Source organism: Coffea arabica, chromosome 8e (assembly GCF_036785885.1).
Source record: "Coffea arabica cultivar ET-39 chromosome 8e, Coffea Arabica ET-39 HiFi, whole genome shotgun sequence".
Classification (NCBI taxonomy): domain Eukaryota; kingdom Viridiplantae; phylum Streptophyta; class Magnoliopsida; order Gentianales; family Rubiaceae; genus Coffea; species Coffea arabica.
The window spans coordinates 30,329,459-30,351,834 of record NC_092324.1 but is presented as its reverse complement, the minus strand read 5'-3'; the positions used below and the strand labels follow the sequence as shown (position 1 = coordinate 30,351,834).

At 35.8% G+C, this 22,376-nt stretch overlaps 1 long non-coding RNA gene across 1 annotated transcript; it reads left to right on the top strand.

The window, feature by feature from the left end:
• The first annotated feature begins 1,552 nt into the window (after nt 1-1,552).
• Nucleotides 1,553-17,010, top strand: LOC113703464 (uncharacterized). The gene is made up of 5 exons (XR_003451457.2): nt 1,553-1,915; nt 3,685-3,744; nt 4,473-9,902; nt 10,852-10,913; nt 16,547-17,010. It is a non-coding gene; the product is annotated as an uncharacterized lncRNA (long non-coding RNA).
• The last annotated feature ends 5,366 nt before the right edge of the window (nt 17,011-22,376 follow it).

Sequence of the window (22,376 nt, the reverse complement as noted above, 5' to 3'; positions counted from 1 at the left end):
ATTTTCTTTAAAAAAAAAAAATAAAGTGTTTTAGAAAAAAAAAAAGGATAGGAACACAATTGCTAACAAAAACTTCACTATTTTCAGAAAGAATGTTCTTTGCTTTATGAAATTGTCAAATGTTAAAAATCATGATATTATGTGTAATTATTGTTGTCAATATGGCCATATGAAAAATGATTGTTATGCAAAAAGAAATATTGACTTAGGAATACAAGCAATTTGGGTATTGAAAGACACCACTAACCTTAGATTCAAGAAGAAAAAGGTACCAAAATAATTTTTTTTCATTTAGGTATACCATGGAGAACTTGATCCAGGTGAATCTTAATGAATATCACAAAATGCTATTTGGAGTCAAAAGCATGAAAAGGAAGAAAAGAGTAAATTAAGCAACAGAAAACTTAAACGATGATAAGGTCCATTATGGATCATAGGAGGTAATGAGAGTCCTAAATAAAAGAAAATGTGCCAACAATGAGGTATAATCTCAAAAAATTAAACTATATTATTTATGCCAAATCTTGGTCTTGCGAATTGGAATTGTTTACATAATTGTACCATGTATTCTAATTTGCATCTTTTTAAGAACATATGATGTTGGAATGCATAACTATTTTAATGTTTTATTCATATTTGTCCTATGTGTGAAAATGGTATTCAAATTGATGATTTTGAACATATAAATGCTTGATTGTGATAACCCCCAATATTTTCTAAATGAGTTCATGTCTAACAAAAGAAAGGGAGAGCACTCACTTTTCAAAAGAATTTGTGTTGTTGGAAATCCTTGTATATGGACTATGCTAAGTTATCTAAATTTGACATAGTTTAATTACTAAGTACAATGTATCACCTTAGTTTGTGTGTGAGAATATTTTACCCTAACTTAATTAAATTTAGCATATTATTTTGTACAAGTGAAAAAATTGTGATGCTATTTGCTCACTTTATACTTAAATGCTATATCTATGTATGTTATATCTCATAAGAAAATGTATTAGGTATCCAACTAGTGACTTTCATATCTTCAATCTTTTTAAATAGATGGAATGCATAAGAATTGTGAGAACTCGAGAAAAATTATATTTATGCTGTGAATTTCTTTTATTTTAATTACTTTGATATTAGAAATCTTATAACGAATAAACGATTATCTTAATTGCCTAATTGAATCCCTATAAAATTAAGAATTTAGGAAATATTCTAGAATGGTATGAATTAAATAAATATATGACGTGCATATCGTAAATTGTGATTAATTGCAAATGTTACTAGACACGTAACATACACTAGAAATTTAACAAGTACATGTCCAGTGAGATTTTCTTAAAACTAAATGTGTCGAAATCGACTAAATCAACGTAAGAAAATTTTCCACGAAAATACAAATGAAGTTAGGGGTCCATGCATGAAATCATAAAATTTTAGGCCTTAGTGAGCAAATAAACTACAACTAAAAGACCAAACCAACCTCAAACTTCAAGACTGACTACCATGCAGCCATCACACAAACTATCAGAATTTAGAAACCAACCGAGAGAAAAGAATACATTTCATTGAACCAAATGCAAGCTCTATTAGATTAAGCGGTGGAAATGAAATTTGGGGCGGTGAGTAGCTGGTAGTTGAGACAGCTGTCAGGAAGATAAAAACTCCTAAGTCTGCTGAGTAAGCAGTGACCGAACGAGAGAGTAGCTTAAAGAAATGAAAACTGGCGGACTGAGAGCAAAAACAAACAAAGCTGTCTTCTTTCTCGCTTTCTTTCAAAAGAAGATTCGAGTGAGTGAGAAAAGAGAGAGCAAGGTTGAGAGAGTGAGAACGAAGAAGAGTCTGGTGCAGTTTGGGAACTGAAGTAGGAGAAGTTGGAATAGCAGCTGGTTTCGTCTGCAATTTTTAGAACTTAAGACAAGAGGTAAGCTCCATGACTAACACTTATATATACTGAGTATATGTTTAACCTGTAAGTTGCGCTTCAACTGAGGGAAATTTCTGATTTAAAGCTCAACTAATTCTGGACTGAACCGTGAGAAAATGGAACTCGAGGGAAATCTGATGCATGCTGTTATGCATCAGATTCTGCTGCTGAGCTCAAGCATGAGACTTAGTTCAGCTATTCTTCTGAGTTCTGATCATAATCTACCATGTTTTATTTAGGATAAATTGATAGTAGATTAATACACTCTGCACGATTAGCTGGAGTACAAAACTGAAGAGAAACAAATGGGAAAGCTCAGCTGCTAAGCCACTACCTGCTGAATCTGAGGCTTCGACTGAGCAGAACTGGTAGGAAGTGTTAGGTATTCCCCGCGACCCTTAGCTGCTAAACCTGCGTAGTGAGCTGTAGCATGTCATAAAGTCCTTAGACTTTAACAAATGAGACAGAAACAAGCAGAAACTAAAGTGAATATAGTAGACCTGATGAACTCGACTGACTGTAGGTGCTTGGCCGAAGGAATTAAACAGGTTGCATGACCTGATGTTACTGATTCTGGAATCTTCACTAACGAATACATGGAAGACATGTTAATTCTCTACCTTAACAGATAGGTGTCTTGGAAATCAGAAAACCTAAGGAAGCTTAACTAACATTCGATTAAGGGAGCTGATACAATCTGTTATGACACTAAAGGGAAGGATATCAGCTTTTGAAGCAGCTTTCTTCTAATGTCTGAATCTGTGAACTTCCACAGGTGATAACTAAGGTTGCCCTGTGGTTTAGTAGCTACGTTAAGCATCATAAGTAAGGTTACATTGAAGCAAAGGGAGAGGAAGCTGTGAACTTGTGTGCTGAATCACCTTATGGCCGAGAGAATGAAGCAGAAGGTGCTTCTGACCGGCCATTTTTGACCTTGAAAATACGAGAACTGGATGTCGATGTCTTCATAGGAAATGTAGGTCTATGTCTTAGATTCAAAACGCTATAAAATTTGTCTCAATCCGATAAGCGTAGCTCCAGTTATGACCAAAACACCAGAGGATAGCAAAGCTGCCATCCTCATTGTTCCTCATTGCCTTCTTTTATTTTTCCGGATGCATTTTGCTATAATGCTAGCCGTGAGGAATCAACTTTTATCCAGCATTTCTTCTAATTTCCAACCTTGTAAGCTTTCATAAATGATAGCTACGGTTGTTCCGAGATTTAATGGCCATATATAGTTCCACGAGTAGAGTTAAACTAAAGCAAATGAGAGAAAACCTCATGATAGTTATGTACCTAAATTGGCTTCTAATCACTTAATATTGTCTTCACAAATATTTTAAAGACTATAAAATTTGAGGGACTAGTGTAGTGGAATAAAATTTAATTTCCAAATAACCTAGAGTTTAATTAATTAAAAGGGAACCAATGGAATACTCCTAAGCTTTGATCTTAGAATCTTGAGTGGAAAATGATTTAATCCTAAAATAAATATTTTATAAATTATTAACTTGGAAAATACGTATGCTTCTTGATTTAAGATAATAAAGTCAATAAGTCTCGAAATAAATTGGGGAATAAATATTGCGTATATTTTGTATTTTAAGGTCAAACTTGATTTTAATAGCTTAAACAATAAAGTAGAATAAATATTGAATATGTTATATTTTATATTTGAAAGTCAAACCTAATTCGAATAATTTAACTAATAGGTGAACATCTACAAATTGTAAAGTTACAATGGAATTATATATTTATCACAGGAAGTAGCTGCGAGCCAGGAAACAGACCCGAGGCTTGAGAGTAAATTACTTGGATAATTGGTGAGTGTTTTCCGAATTTATGTGTTTAACTATTTATGTGTATCTAAGTGAAATTATGTGACAAATGTGCTTATCATGAATTATTATTAAATGATTCCTTGTGAAGTGTATCTCAATTGTACCTCACTTTCTAAGTCGAGAGTGTACTTTATCGCACTCGGCTTAGTTGGGTTTGAAGGTCGATAATTGACTAAATGTTACTGTAAGTGTGCATGAATGTAAACCGTATGTGTGCCTTGCCGCATCGGCTGAACTGAGCCCCAAAACCCTCTGTTCAACGGACTATTCGAGCCAGCAAAGGGCTTGGTCGGGTAGGACGGTAGCTTTGGGTAAATGTTTCGGTATACTCGAGTATTACCATGAGATTGGGAGATTATTGAACTGATTATTGAATGTAGAGGATTGTTTATTGTTTTGGAGGACATAAGGAGGTGAATTGGCGGAATGTACAATGATATTGAAATGAATGTATAATGACAGTGAAATGAGTGTCTCTTGACACTGAAATGAATGCTCAATGACATTGAAGTGGCTCTAATGCGAGCACCGTATCCTTTTAAAAGTGATTGTTTAGTGAAGTGTTTCCTCAATTGCTTAATGAAAGTGATTGTACAGTAAAATATGCACTACTTGCTTAATTGTACTGATTTAAGTGTTTAATAAAGGTTGCTTGCTCGGCAAACCTCACTGAGCTTTAGCTCAATCCTTTACTTTTGTTTTCCTTACAGGAGTTGTTGGTCAAGGAACGAACAAGGGATCTTAGGGAGTTAACGTGAAGATTTTTGTGATTGTAAATCCTTTAGTTTCATATTATGGTTGAAACTTTTGCATTGAACTTGGTATTGTAAAAGATTTGAGCTTTTGGTTTTGGTTTATCAAAATGTTATCTCTAAAGTTAATGTAAGTGAGTGAGTCATGACGAGAGCCAAACAGGCGATCCGCTAACTTTTAGAGTATGTCCTAGGTGAAGGTGGGGTCGTCACAAGAATGTTCTTAACCTCAGAAGTTGCATCACTTATGCTTAATTGTTGATCAAACATAGAAGTTGCATCACATGTGATTAATCATCGATCAACTCTTGTTTTGATGATGTTTTGATATACTCCTTGGTAATTTATTATTACATTTTTTGAAATAGGAAAAACTTTAGTAAGAAAATGATGTTTGTGCTTACTTGATGTACTTTGAAAATGTACTTTGTACTTACTTAATGAGCAAATCTGTTTTGAAAATGATCTGTCACATGAATTCCCTTATGCATACTTGATGAATGATTTAAAGGGAAGTAATTCCTTGAATTTGATTCATCCCTTTGTAATTAATAGATTTACATGCTTATTTTAAGGGTGAGACATTTGATGAAAAATATTAGTAAAAATAGATATTGCCTTAATTTTAGGGAAAGTTTCTTGCAATTCCTTCTTCATGTACAATGCCCATTATATTTATTTATTTTTGATAATGTCAAAAGGGAGAGAAGATTGAAATATATTTCTTTGAGTGTTGGACTTGTACTTAGGGAGAGTTTTACTTGAGATACCATAGAGTAGGGGGAGTCTATTTGAATTTATTTGATCAAAAAAATTATCATTTTGTTTGACATCATCGAAAAGGGTGGAGATTGAAGGCCTAGGTTATTAATCAATCCTTGATTTTGATGATTAACAAGTCAAAATGATGATTTGAACTAATGTTTTTGAGTGAGAATTTTATTAGTATAGCTGCTCAGATAATTGGCAAAAAAACAGAATGAAGATCAAGAAGATATGATGTCTTTCACCTAGCATTGAACAAAACCTTGGACATACACTGGGTTGATTGGATGTTCGAAGCACTTCAAGGAGCAACTCAAGTGTATTTCGGATGCAGTCTTGGACACATAGTACATGATCAGATGTTCGAAATGTTGAAGGACATGTTGTTACTTTAAAAAAGGGCGATTTTCTAAAGTTACAAGTCTTAGGTTCTGATTGTCACTTAAAAAGAAAATCTTCCAAGGTGACCTGAAGGTGGAACATTACCGGTTTCAACAAATAGTTAATGACTGCATTTGTCTTAGAGTCTACTAGAATAGAGGATTCTTGGTTGTGTGCGAGGGTAAAATCGTGTTCTCAGATCAATTACTTTTGTATCTCTACTTTTATCTCTATAAAAGGCTAATCTTAGGTTGTGACGACCCCACCGTACCCAGAGGCGTACCAAAGGGTTTAGCGGATCGTTTGTCTAGCTCGCACCAGGACTCGATACTTAAAAACGAGAAAATAGACTTCACGCAAAAGACAGTTCCATTTACACAATTACGTCTTCAAAAGTTGCAAAAACTACTACATTAAGTCATACACACCACTAGTACCAGAAAGTAAATCCTATCAAAACTACGAACTATAACTGCCACAACAAATATATACATCTTACTAGTCAACTTACATCAAGTATTAGGGCAAAATCAACTATTCTACAAACCAAAAGTCACCTATACTATACACCTTCCCGACCGATCTCTGCGTCGGCTCCTGCTAAGAAAAACAAATGGAATGGGATAAGCTATATGCTTAATGAATAATCGGGGGTAAAAACATAAAATCCCATCCAAATAAACATGTAAACCACGATATTTTGCATCAATAAACAGAAATGTAACATCACAATGGTAGGATACAAGTGACTTCAAAGCCTGTTCAATTCCTTGAGCTGGACCACCTGTTGACACTCTGTCAACCAAAATACTCATAGTCCGTAGACTCCACTTACTTTCCTCGTTCACCTTATCAATCCCTGCTGGCCAGTCAACAGCACACAGCAGCTCGAGCAAAATTACTTTGCTTTAACAAAGAACAAAATCCCAAGGTTAGCATAGAACTGACTTCGACCAAACCCCGGCCGGATCGAATAGTTCGTCTACCCTTGGAATCGGACTGGAACCAAACCCTGAGATATCCAATCCCTCAACAAAGGGTATCTCTCAACAAAGTACTCATCAAAATACTCAAGTCATGTAATCACCCCAACAGCACACAGCACAAGGGGGATACTCAACACAAGGCATGTATTCTCACGTATTAAATCAAGAACAGAGAATGGGTTTAGGTCGAGTGAGATAAAGTACATTCTCGCCTAAGTACCCATTTAACATATACAAAGCATGTTGACAATTTATCACATAAACAAACCCAATTACTCACCCAAAATAACTAGCACACAAATCAAGGCAATTTATATGGGTCCACTGACTCTGTCCGGGTCGTCACTGCCTGTGATAGAAGATTATACTCAACTATCAGTCAAACAACCATCACAATGAAAATAAGGACTAAAATGGCCAAAATGGCAAAAACGGTAAAAACGGTAAAGAAACGCATGCGCGCTTGTTTTAGTTTTGGCAATGAAGCGATTAAAACTTTGGAATTCCCATTTGAGTCGAAAAGACAGGGAAAATGTATTTCTATTGGTCGCTACTTTCACTTTTCCCAAGGGTACGAGTTTCGGCCAAATTTCAGCTTATATACCTCTACAAAAGAAGACTCAAATACCCTAAACAATTCAAGTTCAATTCATTCTCAAATCTTTGCTCAAGTCGCGAGTACATCCACTTAGCCCTCGAGTGAAAATTGGGTTGCATGCTCTTTGTATTTAGCTATTTTCCAGCCACTAATGGCTTCATTATTTTCCTCAAATCAGCCCCAAGTCAAACATAAGCAATGTTAACACAATAACCCTTCAACTAGGCTCAATGTCATCCAATTGCAAGATAAGTCTAACAATGCGACCGGAAACAAGTTTTAAAGACAAATGGCTAAACAGCAGGTTTGACGTCTCTTGGCGTTTTAGTCATAACTGAAGCTACGCTTGTCGGATTGGGATAAATTTTATAGTGTTTCAAAGCTAAGATAGAGAACTACATTTCCTATGAAGGCATCGATACCTAGTTCATGCATTTTCAGGGTCAAAATGTGCAATCTCAGAGAAGACAGAAAACTGCCCACGAATTAGGGCATTTGGCAGTCAGGGGTATTTTAGTCATTTCACATGTTACAGTACTCCGATTGATCTGAAATTTTATAGACAGCTATATAACTCCATTCCCTACAACTTTCATGTTTTGATCTAGACCTGATTCAGCTTCTATCATACTCAAATATACAGGTCCGAAACAGGACAGATTGGCTTACAATTTCTGGAATTTGATGATTCAATGCTTAAAACTAACATTCATGTCTTGAATCACTACCCCAAGTCCCTATCCAAGCTCATCAACATCATATACTAGATAAAAAAAACAAGATTCACAACTGAAAATATCAAACCCTAGCTAAGCATTCCACCATATCATGCAAAACTCACTAATTAACCATCATAAACCAAGATTAAGAGCTTCTATCCAAACTTTAGCAAGATTAAGTACAAGAAAAGGAAAGGAAACAATAGTACCTCACCAAGGCTGATTGCAAGAGAAAACCACAACCTTTCCTTCCAAAACTTTACCACACAAAGCTTCCTAAGTTCCCAAGTGAGAGTTTAATCGGTTTAGATTTTGGATTCAACTTAAACTAAGCCAACAATCAAGATTGAAAGTGTGGTGTTTCTTCTCTCTTTTCTCTCCCTAACTCTTGGCCACCATGGAGGATAATGAGGAAGAAATGAAGCTCAAGGAATGATAAGAAGATAGGAATTAGTTTGGTCAAAATTGGTTAGATGATCGCCAAGTGTCGCCGTAGGATCAAATCTCCTATTTTTCTTCTTTTCCTCTTTCTTTTGTGGTCAACATTTTTGGCTGACTTGAGGGATATTTTGGGCTAATTTTACTGAAATAAAAGTGAGAAGATTAAGGTAATAAAGTAGTGTTCAAGTAGTGTACTCACTCGGTAACAAACGGTATATGTCGGTTCACACCGTTTTCTTTAACTCGCACGTACTAGGGTTTTCACTTATAATTTACTAACTTATTATTATCACTTCTAATCACACACTTTTTTTTTATCTAAAACTCACTCTTAACCACCAAATTTAGTACACACATCTCACCAAGTGATCACATGACCAAAATACATGAAAATCCTAATTTACCCGAACTATAAAACTAAGGGTAAAACTCTTCAATCTCTTATTCATTACAACTATTGAAGGAGTAAATAAGTAGTAAAGATATTATAAAGTAATTTAATCAAAATAAGAGGAAATTTTAAGAAAATATGAACAAATTTTCCAGTCGCCACATAGGTGATGCTCATATTGTATGTTACAAAATATTGTCTTTCTTGTGATACTGATCTTTTACTTTGTAATTGAAGTTTGACCTGTGCTTTGCAGCTTGAATAGTGAATAGCTAATTGTATTAGGAATATCTCAATCACTTCTGGATTCAGTCTTATAAATGTCCACAAGTTATGATAAATCACTTCTCGAATATCTTCATGGCAAATCAGGACTAGTTAAATCAAGAAAGGGAAAAATAATTAAATAGTAAATCATTCCATTACCATTAAGTAATAAATCTTAAAGCATTGCATTTACATAATTACGAGATGTAAAGTATGAGGACCCGTAAATTTTTTTATTTCATAATATTTTATTTTATTTTCTCGCATGCATTTCTTCATTATACCCTATTATATTGATTTTCCAGATATTTTTATAAGTAAATATAGTTTTTAAATTATTTTTCTAGTATAAGTTAGTTCATGAGAAATTATGAGTGTATATTGGACGTGGGACCCGCTAGTGCGCTAAGTGCGGTAAATTTTGGCAATTAATTGGAGTTTGGTATTGATGGGTATTATTTTACAAGGTGTTAGAAGATAATTAGAGGTTAGCTAGATAGATTAACTATTGGAAGAAAGAAGATAAGTTTGACCCATTAAAAGTGCCATGTGTCGCGATATGATTGGAAGTTGGACTTGCCTAACTTTCTTTACCTTTACTAAAACCTTAATTTTGACCAATTTTTGCTTCATTCTTTACCTTCTTGGCCGAGCTTCTTGAGGAGAAAAACCAAGGGAGTAAACTTCATTTGCCAACTTCAATTTGCTTCAATCTTGAGTTCTAACCAAGTGAGTTGCAAAATACACCATCAAAGTTGCTAGATAAGGAAGACTAAGGTTGTTGGTGGATTAATTTTGGAGGAGGAAGAACTAAACAACCATCTTTCTTGAAGTGTCAAGGTACCTTGCTTGGAAACTTTCTTTTTGTTCTTGCTAATGTCAAATTAGTGGGTTTTAGTTGCCAAATATGCTAATTTATGGAAGGTTTTATGGTTTGAAGTAGAGTTAGCTAAATTTCATATTTTCTGATTTTATATGATCATTAGTGGTTGGCCATGAATGATAGCTTGATATGGTATGAAATGAAGTTTTTGTGTGTTAATTGTAGTTATTTGCGGAAAATTTTAGAATTTTTGCGGAAATTCCAGCTTTAGGGTTTCAATTTTGTCCTGTTCTGACCAGCGTTATTCATGCATGCTAGAGACCGAATCAGGCTTAGGCTAAAAATGAAAGTTGTAGCAAATGATGTTAAATAGATGCCTACAAAATTTCAACTCAATCGGAGCACTGTATCCCATGAAATGACTGAAATACCCTTGATTGCCCATAAATCCTGTTTCGCGGACAGATTTCTGTTTTCGTGGAGATTTTCATTTTTCACCATGAAACTGCATGATTTGGCTTTGGAGGTCTTCATAATAAATGTAGGTATATGTCTTGGGTTCGAAACTCCATAAGATTCGTTTCAATCCGATAAGTGTAGCTTCAGTTGTGGTTGTTGTGCCGAAAGGTGTATTTTATAGTCTATGACTTGTATGTGGTTGATTTGAGATGAATTAGTTTTGATTGTAGGATGGAAAAGTAAGGAAATGTAGGGGATATGCTGTCCAAATTTTGGGAGTGTTGGTTTCTTCGAGTTTGGTTTGGTTTGGGATATATATAAGAAGGGTTTGGGGTTGTTCGAGCCCTAGGTCTTCATGTTACCTTTTCGTCCCAAAATCATGTTTTGCACGCTTGCATGAGTAATTATTTGGTGAGGTCTACGACTTGTAGTCGAGCCTCATTTGTGCATTTTATTTACTGGATTTGTGGCTGTGGGAACCATAATTGTTTACCTTGGTTATTCTAGGATTTCTTGGTGATTAGAGCCCTACTTTTGTGGAAACTTCTGAAGTATCTTTACGTGAACTGGTGAGTGTACCACTCCCTTGAATTATTGCTAAACTAGTTATCCGTACTTGCAAATTGCTATTTAAATGTCTTTACCGACTGTTTATTTTGTACGAGACGAGTGTGCACTTTATCGCACTCGTTCTCTGGCCTGTGTGACTTGTTTCCTGTATATACTTGAATCTGTTACCTGCGCCTATTATAATGTCGTTTGGAAGTGTATCCAATGACCTTCCTGTTAAATCTGAGCTCAACCTCATGGGGAGTTAATTTAATCGAGCCAGCAAAGGCTTGGTCGAGGAAATTGACAATCCATGGGTGCCTGTTCTTGGGGAATCTATGGGTATTGGAAACTCTAAATTTCCGGTATACTCGAGTATTACTATTCCTGTTCCTGTTTGGCGTTCGGACCCGGTAAGGGGTATGTTTGGTGAACGGAATTTTGGCGTAAGAGGGGTCTACGGACATGAGCGTTTCATTAAACGTTGACGGAGGGTCAACGAGGCTGGATCAAGTATTGCAACGGGGATTTGGCTCCTGAGAACCACCTGTATCCTTTAAATTGTGGTGTTCGTTCGTTTCTCTTACTTGATGTGTATATGTGCCCTAAAAGTGTTTTCTTGTGATTTCTACTGTTATACTTTTGGTACCTCATTCAGCTTCTAGCTCACCCCGTTCCGTTATCCTTATTTTCCTTACAACGAACCATCCTTTGGAATTTCGATGTTTTGAAGAATGAGTTGAGCTAGTTAGAAACTCTTTTGTTCTTTTGGTATAGCTCCTCGACAATTTGGAAACCCTAAATGTATCTTGATACGATGTTTCCTTTTGGTTTGTAAACTTACTACTATGAATATTTTGAAGTGTTTCCTCATGTTTATGTAACATATATTTGGGAATGTACATTCTCTCATGTTAAACAAAGTCTACTTGTACTTGGTTGGATTGTGCCGTGGCAGCGGCCCTTCCATTTCGTTTTGATTTTTTTTCCGTGGAAACGTCGTACTAAAGATTAATTGTATCTTTTAGTTCGGCTCAATTGGGTTCTGAATGTTATCTTCTCGAAATTCTTTTGAGCGGTTGGTAGGATTTACGTTTGTTCCAGATCCGTAGTCCCAGCGAGAGCTGGGCAGGCAGTCCGCCCATCCCTTTGGTTTGCCTTAGGGTGAGATGGGGCTGTCACAGGTGGTATCAGAGCCACTTCGCATGGTCTCTGCGCGGAGTGAACTTGGAGCCAAGTGGTGTTGTGGTCTCGCTCATGTGAATAAGTATAAGGGACTAAGTACTCTTTTGATCATAAGCTATGAATCACGGTGTATTCTAGGTTTCAAAACATTATTCTGGTACTTGGAGACTGTAGATACGTATGTCAGGTAGGAATTACAAATGTAGATGATTTACTCTTGGAACTGGCCAACTCGAGTGGTGAATTATCTTATTTTAGATTCTTGTACCCGAATACAAAAAGGGATGAAAGCCTAGGTTAGAAATAACTTGGGCGAATTAGACATCTGATTCTACGAAACTTTATATGATGTGTGGATGATTAACCCTGCCTAAGAGATAAATTGTGATTTCTTGTAGATTACGGATGGAACCTTAGGGGGGGAAGCTTTTCGTTGGTTGCTTTTGTACTCTTGGTCTAATTCGTAGTATGTACTATTGAATGACCCCCTTACTTCCATAGGATTTCCTTTGCTTGTATCTGACTGACTGTTACTGTGTGATTTGTTTGATATGGTCGTGTTATATGTATATTTGCTTTTGAATTGATACGATGTTTCCTTTTGGTTTGTAAACTTACTACTATGTATATTTTGAAGTATTTCCTCATGTTTATGTAACATATATTTGGGAATGTACATTCTCTCATGTTAAACAAAGTCTACTTGTACTTGGTTGGATTATGGTGTGGCGGTGGCCCTTCCATTTCGTTTTGGTTTTTTTTTTGTGGAAACGTCGTACTAAAGATTGATTGTATCTTTTAGTTCGGCTCAATTGGATTCTGAATGTTATCTTCTCGAAGTTCTTTTGAGCGGTTGGTTGGGTTTACGTTTGTTCCAGATCCGTAGTCCCGACGAGAGTTGGGCAGGCGGTCCGCCAAACCCTTTGGTTCGCCTTAGGGTGAGGTGGGGCTGTCACATAAAAAAAATTAGAAAGATCTAAATAAGTTGATATAAACACCCCACATGCTTGATAAGAATCTTAGATATTGGAATTTAATCTCAAAAAATCATCCACTGGATAAAAATAAGAGAATAGTAGTAAAATTTCAACCGTTCTTGCTTAATAGACCTAAAAACCCTGCTAATACTTGAATAACCATGGCCTATCAATGTTTGGGTTAAAAAAGAAGAGTTTTAGTTGATATTTTATGTTTATGACCAATAAGATTCTTTTTTGTTAAAAAAGAAACTAAAAAAATTTTGAGTTATCAGACTTTGTTATCTAATGAATTGAAGACTAAGCAAACTTGTTAATCGAGTTTGTTATCAGTTTCCTTGAGTTTGGATTATCAAAAAATTAGAGACCACATGCAAATGAGATGCTGAGAGTTATAATTAAATTTCTCATAAAAAAACATAATAACATTGGGAATTGCAACTTCATAAGTATATTAGCAGCACTTATTAAGAAATGTTTCATGTTTTTTTTTTGGCAAAATCCCGTACACGAAGATGGGATGTCAGTCCAAATTTTATTAATAATCAAAACAAGTACAAGGAGGGGGACATAAACCTTTCCTCCTAAGTACAATATATGATAAATAAACCAGGAGTGCTACTCCTTTACAATGAATGATCTAACTATAGGGAAACTAAGAGAATCTATAGATGCAGTAATCCTCTAATCCGCAAAAGAAGACTAGTTGGAGTATGAATAACAATTTCAGAATTACCATCCAAAGATACCAGACTATCCACTACTAAATTAGTGTATCGAAAAATGTGCCTTACCTAACAATTAAAGTTTAAAAGGATCATACTAATCTTTGCAATAACATTTTTTTTAAATAATCTTTTTTCCTTTATTAATAAAATACAGTTACAGAGAGGGGAAAAACCTCCCCGAGTACAATAGCTCCGACACTCACTACCTCAAAAGGCACGAAAATTAGGATAACCTAACCTATCCAGCTTAAGGTCTCCTCGAACCACCCGTGGCAATTGCAAGAACGAATCGTATACGAAAGTAGAACCTAACTCCGCCCCAACCTTAGATAACCGATCTGCAGGACCATTCGCTTGACGGTAACAATGAGTGACGGAATGAAAAGAATGCCAAAAAGCAAGCAATTCATCCAGCTCTCGTTGCAATCCCCATGGGCACCTACTAACCCCCTTAACCATTTGGACCAAAAGTAAAGAGTCCGATTCCAAGTGCATGCAACAGAAACCTCTCGTAACACACAGCTTAACTCCAAATAACAAAGCCTTGAATTCTGAATATAAACTCGACGTCTCACCCCAATAACTCGCGAAACCTAACAAGAATATTCCCGCACTATTCCTCAACACCCCCCCACCTCCACTCCTTCCCGGATTACCCAGAGAACAACCATCGGTGTTCAGTTTCAATAATGTTGAGATCGGCCAAGCAGAAATTGATGAGAAAATAAAATGTACCAAAGCTAAGGAAGCCACCTCAAAGTCCACATCTAAATATCCCAAAGTGGAACACAATTGTAATCTGAATAATAGAGCCATCCCTTGAGCCAAGAGAACTTTCATGTCACCAAACTCCTTGTAAAATGCCATGATCAACATCCTTGGATGGTCACGCAGAATCCCTCCACCTGAAGCACAACCTTGCACCACACTAGAATCTGTGTTGATCTTCAATCTACCTTGAACAGGTTTCTCCCAAAAAATAGCTTTATGGACCACCCTTGGAGGAGGGCAATGCTTGACGTACTGAGTCACAAATGTACATTCATCTCCACCAATCTGAGATGGCTGCAAAATATGAGAAACACCTAATAATGACAAAAACTAATCAATTCTGAATATAATATTATTAGATATGAATGGAAAACCCTCAAATAGCCTAGCGTTTCACCCACACTAGAGAAGCCAAACAACTAATGTCGGAACAACAAAATGAATATGAGCTAACTTACTACTAATCGAAACAAACCAAGCCATCAAAAAGAAGATAAACATGTAAATCTTTGAAAAGGAAGTCCAAATATTGCAAAATAATGTTGCCAAATATGGACAGCCACACCCCTTTGCTGAATGATCTCATCTAGAGGAACAAAATTTTTCAGAACTTTCCACACCAAAAAAGATATTTTAAGGGGCAAAAGCTCATTGCATATCAACTGCCAAAGAAGGGAAATATTCCTCTTATACCTAACTATATCATAGGTTGAAGACGTGACAAACAACCCATTGGAAGAAGCACACCAAATCATCAAATCAGGCTGAGAAATATCAAACCCCAATTCCACCACCAAGTTCACCAAATACTGAGGTAGGAAACTCCTCAAGTTTGGAATATTCCAACCCTAAACAAGATAAAACTCAACAACCAAACAATGAGAAGTGTGTGAAACACCGAACTCCTCTCTTAAAGGAACATCAAGGAGCCATCTGCCTTGCCAAAAATCAACCATACCTTCACCAAGCTTCCATCTAATGTAATGCCCAGTTTCATCACCAATGGATTGTAACCTCTTTCATACCAATGAGCCACCTAATGACCGAATTTCCAAGAGATGATAGTCCTTAACATACTTATTATGCATAAACATAGCCCAAATAGATTTGTTTGGCGAAACCTCCACCAAAGTTTCATGCCAAAAGCCTTAGTAACACTTTCAAAAGACCTAAAGCCCAAAGCCTCTTCTTCCATTGGAAAACACAAAATCTCCCAGGAGCTGCTGTCCCATAAAAAACTATTGAAAATATGACCAATCATCTTAAGAACCATCTTCAGAGGATCCATAGCTTGTAACAAATATAATGGCATGGAATTTAAAACATGACACAATAAAATAATCTTTCCTCCCTCCAACAAATATCGTGTACTCCATCCCCCAAGCCTGTGCTGCACCTTAGCCCAAATAGATGTTTCATATGCTAATCTTTTAAAATGTTAAAATCCATGAATAATTTCATAAACTTCGGTTGATGTTTCTGATAATATCACTGACATCCGTTCAAGTACCAAAAATATCACTGACTTCACTTAGATCATATCTCTTGTAACAATGATAACCCAATATCATCATAATAATCACAAAATAATAATTTGAGGATGGAGATGTATTTTTATTACAACTGTAACCTTTTGTGTTTAAGTGAAAAAATAAATAGCTCTTTTTTAAATGGATTTTGGTTCTTTCTCTTCCTTTTCTTTCTTTTTGCTTAAACAAATTTAGAATAGCAAGAGTGTTAGTATACAGTTGGCATAGAAGGACTAAAAATTTTAGAATGTTGGGGTTAAGTGCAAAAATAATTGTTAGATTTGCCATTGTTTTTCTTCATTTCAATTTTTTCCTTCTAGATTTTTTTTGCCCAAGAAATATTAGAATAATAAAGATAATTGATAGGTTACAATTTTATTATTTATTTTATTATTAATTTCCTCTATTACCTGACCTGATGTGGATTAATTATTAGATTCTACTCACTTTTTGAATTTTACAGTTATTTCAGGGAGTAGAACGAAAATACCACAACTAATGCCAATTTGACAGTCATCGGGAAAGAATACAAATAGAAGGCATTCAGGGGCATTTTGGGAACAAAAGAGACGCGAGCCCTTTTTGGGTAATTTGGCCGAAGTCTTCCTTTCGAATGGGGAGCCGCCGCACATCTGGAAACTTATTAGATAAAAACGAGAAATTGCAGGGGATTAGCACTACTCTGGAGGCTTAGCTTTTGATGTTTCTTTTGGATGCTTTTAGTAAGACTTCTCCGGCGCATGTCAGGAGCAATTAGGAATTGCTTTCTTTGACTTTTCTTGTTCTTGTCTTTTAGTACTTCATTTCTCTCGGATGTTAGGACGAAGGGGAAGCATTGAACTTCCCTTTGTAGCTTCGTTTTCCTTGATTGCTCAAACGAATTGAATTCGCCTATTTTCCAACTGATGGCCGTAGCTCTTGTTTCAATTTCCTGTGGGTTTTGTTCATCAAATATGAACTAATTTTTTTACTCTAGTCAAGGGACAACAGAGGCTCTGGTTCGCCTAAAAATTGTGAGATCGATTTAATTTTATCTTTTCCTTTTATTTATTGGTATTCGCATATTTCTCGATTGCAATGCTTATGATTGTTTAATTAATTGATTTTTTTGAATCCAGATAATTAGTTAATTTGATAATCTATTGTCAATTAGGGCATTAAATCCGTAATTATTTAATTGCCTTGAAATAGTGACAACTGGCATGATTGAATTTGTGTCAGGGGAATACGCGGGCTAATCTGAAATAACCCTGGTAGTGTGTTATTTGGTTAGAATAGGGCTCCTCTAATACGTAAGGCAATTGGGGAATTAAATCTTATGGGCATACCTAGGATTATTTCTCAATTAGAGCAGTAATTAACGGGCGTACCTTAATCACCGACACAGTAAGGAGGGGTTGACTACCATCGCTTGTTTGGTAGTTAAAACTTATTTAATAATAAATAATTGGAATTGCTTGTGCATCGATGATCAATTAGGTGAACCATTGCTGAAATTATTTCTTGGCTAGACCTTTAATTATTGCTACTCTAATTTTAGTGAATTGCCATTTAATTTTTAGTTGCTTCTTTTATTTTTAGTTGAATTGTTTTAATTATCATCTTTTATACAAAAACACCCCCTGTGTTACTTTGAATAATTAAAGAGACAAATATCCTCAGTCCCTGAGGATACGACCCTACTTTCCCTGTCAGCAAATTAATAATTATTTGTGAAAAAGTCATTCCATTCGGGTATATCGTATCAAGCAAACTCTTCGGGAATAGGGTGAATCAAGTAAATCATTGCACACCTAGAATCCCTGCTCCAGTACTTGGAATCGGATTTTGACTATTTTAATTGGCAATTAGGTTTATTTTTATTATTGTACAGGTTTCGATAACCTGTCAATTTTTGGCGCCGTTGCCGAGGACTGGTGCCAGATTAATTTGTTTTTTTTTGAGTTCATCTTGTTTTCATTTTTTTATTTATTTTTCTCTTATTTTTTTATAGTTTATGGCTGCTAACATTCCGTATTTTGATGATAGACTGGACTTTATTTCTGAATAGGGTTATGAGACTCGTGTTTTTCCTAATGATCAATGGGTTGTTGCAAATTGTGGAACTTATTTTGCCTCAGGTTATTCAACCGACACATGCCCCACATTTCAAGATAATCTAAGTGCTCCAATTGATACTTTTGGAGATTTTACACTTCGATTTCAAACATGGTATGACCCTTACCCAAACAGGTATGATCAAGGATGGTGGGATAATTCCAATTTTAATTATGCAACCGGACCAATGGATTTTCAATAGCAAGAGTCTCAACAACCATCATCCATGTCAGGTATGTCTCTTGAAGAAATGATTGAGCTACTAGTTGCTAATACATATCGATTTCATCAGAAGACACAAACGAGTATTCGTAACATGGCGGATCAAGTGCAACTATTGACATCCGAAATGGCGGATCAAGTGCATCTATTGACATCCAGGATAACGCAATTGGCTTCTCACATTTGTGAATAATTGCCCTCACAGACCAACATCAACTTTGAAAAAGATGAGAGTGCAACTATCTGGCCAAATGACATGGAACTGCAAGAGTTTCAAGGAAACGAATCTAAATATGCAGTTGAAAAGGAAGCTGATGTGCAAAAAATGAGCCCCCAATATCAACTCGTCCAAGTGAATGAATCCAGTGAACATCCTCCAAATGCGGTAACATTTTCTCCATTCCTTAATCAATATTCTCCTGACTCTTATTCTTCAATTCCTGTTAATGAAATTGACTTTATTATACCAGAAGATCTTGAATTTCATGACAGGAATAAATTAAGAGTAGCAATGGCAAGATATCTTGTACCAATAAATGCACGTGAGGGAGGGGTGAATGGAGAATTCAAATTATCGTTGACTTGTTTGGCGCCATTTACTAGTCCATGAAAAACCGTAACTCGTGTGCTCAAGAATTACTCTATTTTCGAGGGTTATCAAGACTATATAGAGGATGAAGTATTAAAACGAGCCACAAGATTTTATCCTCCCTGAACAAACATGACAATGTCTAGCTAAAGACGTTAAAGAAAGGCGCTCATTGGGAGGCAACCCAATTTCTTTTAATTGTTTGTTCAGTTTTGTTTGATAGTTTAAATATGTTTTCCTTGAGTTTGACTGAATTCGGGCTTCAATTTTCGTTTTTGATGATTCGTAGGTGTCTCTCTGATATGACACGCCCGCGTCAAGTCGTATGGAGAGCTCATGGTCAGAAGGGTTCTTGCCTTTTTGACGTGCCCACGTCACGTTCGCGGGAAATTTAAGTATTCAAAATTCGAAAACAGTTTTCGATTTCCTGTTACTCTCTAATTTTGAATTTCGAAAATGAGTTTTGTTCATAATAATAATATTCAAAAGAAAAATAAATAAAAAATAAAAATAAAACTAAAATTTTTTTTTTCAAAATATTTTTTAAAAAAATTAATTTAAAAAAAAATTGGTCTTTCCGTTTAGCTATAACTTTTGATTTTCAAAATTAGAATTTACAAAAAATCTAAAAATGAAAAAAGAATGAAAAAAAACTATTTTGTTTTTGTTTTTCTTTTTTTTTTTCTTTCTTTTCTTTTCTTTCTTTGTGTTTTCTTTCTTTCTTTCTTCTTCTTTCTTCCTCTTTTCTTTCTTTCTTCTCCCCTGTTTCTTCATCTCTTTCGGCCGAGCACCCTTCACGCCCGCCGCCATCTCCTCCACCTCGCTTGCACGCCATCGTCCTCCCCTGTCTGCAGTCGTCCGCTGCCGTCTTCCTCTCTCTACTGCCACGCCTCTCTCTCTCTCTCTCTGTCTCTCGCCGACGCCACCCATAGCAGCTCGCGCAGCCACTTCATACGCCACCAAGCCTGCCGTCGCTGCTCGCTCACCATCCACGTCGTGTCGCCTCCACTTCTAGCTGCTCCATCATCGTGCTTCGGAAACCCACTTGAATTTGGCAGCCCTCATTTATCATGCGGGTCTTACGCCTCACTTTGGTTATCACCCACCACTTTGACCCGATTTCAGGGAAGTTTTGTTGCCCTTTCTCCTACTTTTGATGTTTATTTGCTACATTGAGGGCAATGTATGGTTTAGGTGTGGGGGGAGTAGTTGTGGTTCTAGTTTTTAGTAGTTTTTTTAGTTTTAGGTGTTTTTTCCTTTAATTCTAGTTTGTTATTTGTTTATTTTCGTTCAGTCTTTTTCTTTCTTTTTAGTGATGAGCTCTCATGTGAATGCCAAAGTTTGATTTTGGATTGTTGACTCTAAATCTACTCGTGCCAAGTTTTAATAATAAAAGTGTATCGAGTTAATGTGGTTGAATCCAAAACATCTCTTCGGTGAATATCGGTGACTGCTTGATTCTTTTGATTTTTTTGTTAACTTTTCTAGGTATAGGGAATGATTGTTGGCATTTTCATGTGAATTGGTCCAATATTAACTTTGGTTCTCCATGTTTGGCAATAATGAGGCTAGCTGCTCCTATTTTTGTTTTTAGTGGTGTTATTCTGCGTTATTGTGTTATTTGACTGTGAATAAGTTTGAATGTACTCTGCTATTAGTTACTACTGAGTAATTGGGGATTTTCACCTAAAAGTGTCGATTCTCGCGTCAAAAAATAGTAATTTTTATGAGTACGTGGTCGTATAGCGTTAGGAGTTGAGTAACCGAACTTCTTCATCAGGCAAATATTGGAGTTCGCGTCAAAAGGCTCCGATGGCTAGAGACGAAGTCTTTTGTGCTATTGAAAAAAAAAGAAAAAAAAGAAATAAATATGTGACACCCCGAATTTTAGGACAATATTTTTCCCTCGTTCTTTTAAAATTTTGATTTATTTCTTTTGTCTTGTTTTAAAACATTATTTTTTTTAATTGGACACTTTAAATTTAAATCAAAACCCTAGTTTTACTTGTGACTAAAAGGTTATTATGTAATTGAGTTTATGTATGACAATGCATATTTTATTATAGGTAATTATAGTGATTGGGTGATTGGTGGAGTAATTGAGGTGTAATTAGGTTTTTGAAATATATCAAGTATGTAAATTGTGGAGTAAATTGGTAGGATTGTGAATTTAATTGGGCCATAGTGTGACTTTTGGTTAATTACAAGTTGCTAGAATTCCTAAATGTTCTATGAGATTCCTAAACTTAATTTTGATTGGCTAATCAAAAAGGTAGGTGGACTTTGACCAAGTGACTTAGTATTTATTTAACTTAGCAAGACAAAAGCTAAACAAAAACAAGGACCATTCGGCCAGCTTTTGGGAGAAAAGAAGGAAGAAAAAAATCGAGAGGAAATAAGAGGAAGAACAAGAAAAATTCTGGTTGTGTGCAACTCATCCAACAAGCTTGGGAGTTAGAGCAAAAGAAAGCTAAGGAACTTGGTTCTTGAAGTGCAACCTTGTGAACCAACCTTTGGAAGGTAAAGCAGCCTTGAACTCTTATAAAAGCTTGTAGTAATTGAGTAGAAATGTTGATTTTGATGCTGTAAGATGCTAATAAGGGTGAATGATGGTTTATATGTCACTTTTGTGGGTTTGTGTGGAGGATTTGGTGATTTCTATGGTGGTTTGAGAAAATTCCAGCAAGTGATAAAAATTTCCAGTTTTAATTCTGAAATTATCCTGTTTCTGACTGTCTTTTAGTCTATGTTAAAGGCCGAATTAGCCGTAGCTTAAAACATAAAAACTGTAGGGAATGATGTTTTATAACTGCCTGTAAAATTTCAGCTCAATCCAAGTACTGTACCACGTGAAAAGACAAAAATACCCCTGACTGCCATAGGTAGAGCTTTGTGGCCAGTTTTGACATTTCACCAATATGACCGTGTCTGTTCACCCCGATTCGTACTAAATTAGCATTTGGCCAAAACACAGAAGTTATAGTTCTATGTCTTATCTTTCCAACACCCTTGAAAACGCCTTAATCGGACTTCGGTAGCCTGAGTTATTGTCGTTTACGTATAGTGCGGTTAACTAGCCCGAATGTGAGATTCTGGTTTTGTAAATTGAAATTTTGACTTAGATACACTACAAACTAGACTGAGTGGTCTTCATCAAAGTTGTAGGCCTTTGTCTTAACTTCAAAACGGTATAAATTTCACCCTAATCCGATAAGTGTATCTTCGGTTGTGCCCGTTACACTAAACAACGGCAAATCTGTCTTTTGTTTTATGCCTTAAACTTCATTTCCGGACATTTTCCTAGTTTGATTTTGTACTCGTATGACTTTGAGCCTATGGAACGACTATTGAAATGAGATGATTTTGTGTGTAATTTTGGGACTGA